This window comes from Equus caballus, chromosome 23 (genome assembly GCF_041296265.1).
Source record: "Equus caballus isolate H_3958 breed thoroughbred chromosome 23, TB-T2T, whole genome shotgun sequence".
Taxonomy (NCBI): Eukaryota; Metazoa; Chordata; class Mammalia; order Perissodactyla; family Equidae; genus Equus; species Equus caballus.
In genome coordinates, this window is record NC_091706.1 from 30,895,612 (window position 1) to 30,901,846 (window position 6,235).

The window sequence follows — 6,235 nt, forward strand, 5'->3', positions numbered from 1 at the left end:
TTTCTCCCAACTTCAGTCTTTGGAATCAGTGGAAATCCTTGCAGTATGTTTCAAGCAACAGCTCCACCCAAGACGTCCAGAGCCCATGTGGCCCTGTTCAGAGGACAGGAACAGAGAACTGCACACACGCTTCTGTGAGAGCGCCATTTATGTCCCTCAGTTTCTAATCAGGTCTTCAAGTGACTAGTCAGAGACAGCAAATATATAATCATGACCTATCCCAGGCTCATGCCAATTGCCACCAACAATTGATCACGGAACTCTTTATTGTAAAATCATCTCAAGTCTTTTCAGAAACCTAGATAAGCAGGACTGAAACACAAGATGAAACTTACCATTTTTAAATTCAGATTGGACCATATAAGACAATAATTAACTTTTAATAGCATTACCAAAAAGTATGAATTAAGCCCTTTTTTGCACAAAGCTTTGTTCTGTTCATAGATTCTCTCCTTTATTTAAGAAAAAGAAATGGCAACATGTTCCCATACTTACACGAGGCTAGTGTGCATGAGGCATTTCAGTTATCAAAGGAGTAGCCAGAGTTTGGCTCCATACCTTAAGTGGCAGCAGCTCCTTGACCCAATTAGAGAAGAGGTGGAAGTGAAGCAAGTTCTCTAATGCCATCTTGGTAGGAGAGTATCTCAGATACCGAGCCACCATGCTTAAAAGTTTCCTTTCACTGTTTCCTGAACTCGAACTTGCTAAGTTTAACTGATTGAATAAATATTATTCTAAGAGACTATAAAATTCTCGACAGCTGTGTCTCACAGACCTTAAAATCTCCCAAGTTCATGGAGCAGGGCATGGCATCGTGTAAGCACTCAATACATGTGTCAAATACATGTACTGGGGTCCATTCTCCTTGTGTAATTTGAGCTGCCCAACTATCTATGTGCTGTTATTTTACTGGTTTTGCCCTTGAGCAAATCACCCGCCAGCAGAGGCACCAGACACAGACATAATTTTACCATAAGCAATGAGATGGGAAATGGCAGCCAATTGGCAAAGGGCAATGGAAGAACACTCTTTCTCTTCCTTTCTCCAAAAGAGATTTCAGAGAAGGCTCAGTTAGGCAGAAACAAAAAACAGAGAGGTCAGGAAGCCTAATCTGTAAAACAAATTGGACATAAAAGCCTGGTCCTGGCATGTCCCTCTCAAATCCCCCAGTCTGGTTTCATCAAATCATAAAGTCTCAGTCAAAAAGAGGAGAATCTGGAGAACTGATTACTTCTTGAGCTATAGCATGGCACAAGTAAGAAATTTTAGAGACGGTCCTACTTTTTAAGAGATGGAAACCTTTACAGCTGTGATCATGTATTCCCAGTGCAGCAGTCAAAACAGTGGACCAAATGTTATCTTAGATGTTGTCTTAGTCACTGGATACTTTGCATGTGGCCAGAAGATGAGGGAAGCAAGAGAGAGCATGCAGAATTACAGAGTAGGTTTGCATAAGCGAGGCCTGGCCACATTCCAACAATCAGAATTAATCCCATGGTACCACATAACAGCAAAGGTTATGGGAAATGTAGTCTACCTGTGTGCCCAGGGAAAAGGAAATGGGTTGGGGAAACACTTAGCAGTCCTGACACAAATGTGAAAGGAATCCAAGAAAGTCTCTAATTTGATTACCCATCAGTTACTGCAACAAACATTTATCCAACAAATATTTATTTCTGCTGCTATGTGCCAGGCACTCTTCATGGGGAATACGAAAGTGAAATATGGCAGATACAGACTCTGCCTGTATGGAATCTGTGGTATAGGTCCAAGGAAGTTGGAAATACAAGAGGACAAAGCCATAATACAAGTAACTAAAAGATAAACTCTATTACAACTGTTACACTAGCTACAAAAAAATTTACAGGATGTTCTGCAGATGGTCACCTGTTCTCTGTTTAACTCTCCTCTTGAACTCATCGTCACCCATCATAGCCCATTCTGGTTTTTTAAACAATGTTAATTTTTAATTAATTTCTGAATAGTGAAACAAAATCTTCTTTCTCATATCTTTTATCCCCAGTTATAGTTAGTTCTGCTGATTGAGACTAAGCAGAGCAAGTGTGTGTCTAAACCTATCTTTGTCATAGCAATACCTTAAATAAAAAACAGATACATCATTCACTTCTCACTTCCAGTCTTCTTTTTCACACACTAAAAATTCTCAGTTATCCCAAACATTTCCCACAATGCAATCTGCTCAGAAAGATAAGTGTTGTTCATTTGAAGGACCTCATCATAACCTCATCAGTAACACAAATCAGTGACATGGGCCCCGATCAGGGAGCTTGTCTATATCAATGATGTTAGTCACATGTGCATTTAGAACACAGCTTTTACAGACACTTGTGTTTTTAAATGTAGCTTTTATTATTTATTTATTTATTACCTAGTATTCAAGTATGATGAGGCCAACAGATCAGGAGACAATTTCCATTGAAAAGATAGTTTGTTACTGACAGTTCCCAAGAAGAGGGGCATGCCATGTCGCGCCACACAGGTCCACATGGGGAAGGACCAAGGTCAGTCAGGAGGTAGAAGGAAAACCTTAGGAAAAAACGGGTGAGGCAGGGTAAGCAGGCTTAGGACTGTCTACTTTGGATAATTTCAGAGGGCTCTGGGGTCTAGGTGCTGTCTCTAGTAAGTGGTACCAGGCCCTGGGGTAATTAGGATTGGGGGACAGTGATGCAGAACATGAGAGCCCAGTAAAGGAGACGGTTGGGGCGTGGGCTCTGGATTGGTTGGTCTATGAAAGGAGTGCTCATAGGCAAGTCATTTACCATCCCTAGGAACTGGCTAGCCCTGGGAAGGGCAATCTTTAGTATTTCCAGGTCAGCAATCTGGTCAGCAAAATCTGATGTCCAGATTTTGACATCAGAATAAAAAGACATGGTTAATACAAATTGATTTGTGTGCTTTTACCCACAGGGGGAAAATATCTTATCCCAAACCTCATGTGTGAATAATAGAGCAATTTCTGTCTATTGTGGAAGGATTTGTTTGAGATATTCATCTGTGTTTTTTCCTTTCTGTTTTCTCTCCTCAGGGTTCAAATTCATACCTTGGGTTCTTAGTAAGTCCTTACTTCCAGAAGTTTTACAAGGTAAAAAGCTGAATCCCACACTCCTGAGGTCCCTGCCCTAGCACAGACTATTCTGTCTCACACAAGGCACCAAAGAAGAGAATTTTCTATCTTCAAGGTTTGGATCACGAAGAAATGTGCAGTGATTATGATGACTAGAACACAGTCACTTAATCCCAATTCTAGGCACTGCAAAGCCCTTCCATGGGAGGGGATCATCTGTTTATTAATTCATTCAGTTCTTATTTATTCAGCATCTACTGTGGCCAGACAGTGTGCTGATCATTAGCATATCAGTTCGCGAGGGCTGCTGTAACAAAGTGCCACTAATGGGCTGGCTTAACAATAGAGATGTATTGCCCGACATTTTTGAAGCCTAGAATCCAAGATGAGAGTGTTGGCAGGGTTGGTTCCTTCTGAGGGCCGTGAGGAAGAATCTGTTCCATGCCTCTCCCTTAGCATCGGGTGGTTTTCTGGCAATCTTTAGCATTCCTTGGCTTGTAGAAGCATCACCCTGCCTTCTCTGTCTCTGCCTTCATCTTCAGGTGGTGTTCTCCCTATGTGAATGTCTGTGTCCAAATTCCCCCTTTTTATAAGGACACCAGTGATGTTGGATTAGGGCCCATCCTAATGACCTCATTCTAACTTGATTATCATTGTATACGTAAAAATCCTACCTCTAAATAAGAGCACATTCTAAGGTACTAGGGGTTAAGATTCCAACATATCCTTTTGGGGATACATAATTCAATTCGTAAAAATTAGAGAGAATGTAATGAACAAACAGACAAGTTCCTCCTCTTATGTAATGTACATTCCAGTGATATTTTGTAATTTCCCACCCGTTCAATGAAATAATGACACTCTAAATTGATTTAAAAAAAAATAAAGGTATTCCTTGAATATCTGCTATTTATGAACTGACAGTGCACAAATCACACAACTTGTTCCTAATGAAAAGGAAAGAGGTCAAAGCAGCATCAGAAAATAGCGCGCAGAGGAAGAAGATAAAGTCATTTGAAGAAAGCTGTAAGAGGAAGTTGAGAAATGAGTGGATTAAGTGGGAATTCTGAGATTCAAATACGGCTAGCCAATCCTAAACATCCCCTCATCCTTCCATGCACTTTTCCCAGGGACCAAATGCCCCCCTTATGTATTCAAACATGAACTAAGAGAATGTATAACACTTTCTCACAGCCAGCTAAAAATATCTAACCCGGAGGATAGAGAAGCGAATTAACAATCTCTTTATAGCGCCAAGTGGCAGCAGAGGAGATCCACCAAATGGCAGGGGAGTTTTATCGGAGTGTGATCCATACTGAGCTACCACTTAGTATCACCTAGAATTTGTTAACAACTTCCTTCCCTGTACTTTCCATCCTCGCCACACTTTACAAACCTGAAGCCCTGCAGTTCTCTAGCATGCTCAGGTAAAATTCCATTTGAATTTTCCCCTTTGGAACGATAAAACATCATTTTTAAGGTGGGATGAGCTGACTGAGGGTTGAGGGTGGGTGAGTGGGGAAAGCAAAGTCAGGAAAGACTTTCCCAAAATAAACAGTAAGTCTCATGACCCTCAGTCTGCAGAAACTTCCCCTCCTCAAACCTCACATCCACATCATTGGTCAGGGAATTCTTGTTCATTACATGGTGAAATTCCCTGTGCACGTACTAGACAAGATAAAAACATGACAGGCATGGAAACTGTTGATTTTTTTTGTCTTGTGTTTCTACTCTTAGAAGAAGAAGCCATGAAAATATTAGCTATTAAAATAACGTCCCCCCAAAAAATAATAATCCCTTGTCACACATCTTAATTCTATATTGTCCAATTAAGAGAAAATCTCCATCTTTATTTTTTTTTATTAAAAATAATTAGTTTACATTAGTAAGGGGGTAAGGGTCTAAGTTTTCTCTCTCTAAACTTTCCATTCCAAAACACCATTCCTCTCTGAAATTAGGAATTAAATTCCTAAAAGTAATTTTATCTAAACCTGTGGAGACTCAACTCTCAGAGAGTTAAATGGTACCAATCTATGGGAAATACTCATCTATTTCTTAGCAGAACTTAAATCTCTCATCCAGACAGGTTCAAGGTAGTAGTCACATTGCTCTTTCTAATATATTTTACGGAGAAGAGTCCCAGATGCTATCTAGACAGTTCCATCCAACTTCCAGTTTGTACTGCCCTCACACACTCCCCTTCACTTTGGCAAGAACAATGTCTGCTCAATTGCCCTCAATGGACTGTGCAGTAAAACACTCTTTAAAAATAAACTCTTCAAAGAAAGAACCCAGACATTTGCTCAAAACAACTAGAAAATTTTTTTCACACTAGTATTTCACATAGATTGTATTGGCTATTTTTCTGCTTGTCCCCAAAGGTCAGAGATAATAATTTCCAAACACAAGGCATTGTGATCAAGTATAAAAGAAAAATCTAAGAAGTAAAGCAGAAAGGAAAGGTGAGCTCAGACCTCACAGCCCAGAGTCATGTCTATTTCCCTCATCCATTTGACAAACATTAATTGAGGGCTTACTATGTACTAAGCATTACACTTGGTCCTGAGGATAAAAAGATGGTTAACATGGTCCCTGCCCTTGAGATTTTCATAGTGTAGCAAGGCAGGCAGACCAGCAAACAGATGCAGTGACACATTTCGAAATTGGTATTTTGAGAGAGGACTCTGGGAACTGTGAAGAAGTGATTAAATCTATTTGGGAATAGCTGTAGAAGAAAAAGGGGAAACCTGTAGAAACAGTACTATTTGAACTGAGCCCTGAAGGGTGAAAGAAGTTTATCAAAAGAAAGAGTATATCCAGTAGTGGAAGAAGCATGAGCAAAAAGAGAGAATGTCTAGAATATGGAGCAACTGGCAGCTGCATTCCAAATATTACTCCCAGGCATGTTTCATTTGGCTTACATTTAGTTAGGAAATTCCATATAAAATTGGAATCTCCAGATTCTTTTATAAAAAATAGAAGATCTGGCTACATTATTCCCACATTCCCATATGGAAAAACTGACTAGTGCCCAGTCAAGTAAACAGGACATGTTTTCTCTAGTTTTGCTCTTTATTCATTTCCTACCTTCCTGGTTCCTTAGACAATTGAGTGCTTGGTGAGCAATGATGGAAGATGAGTGGAGAGGAG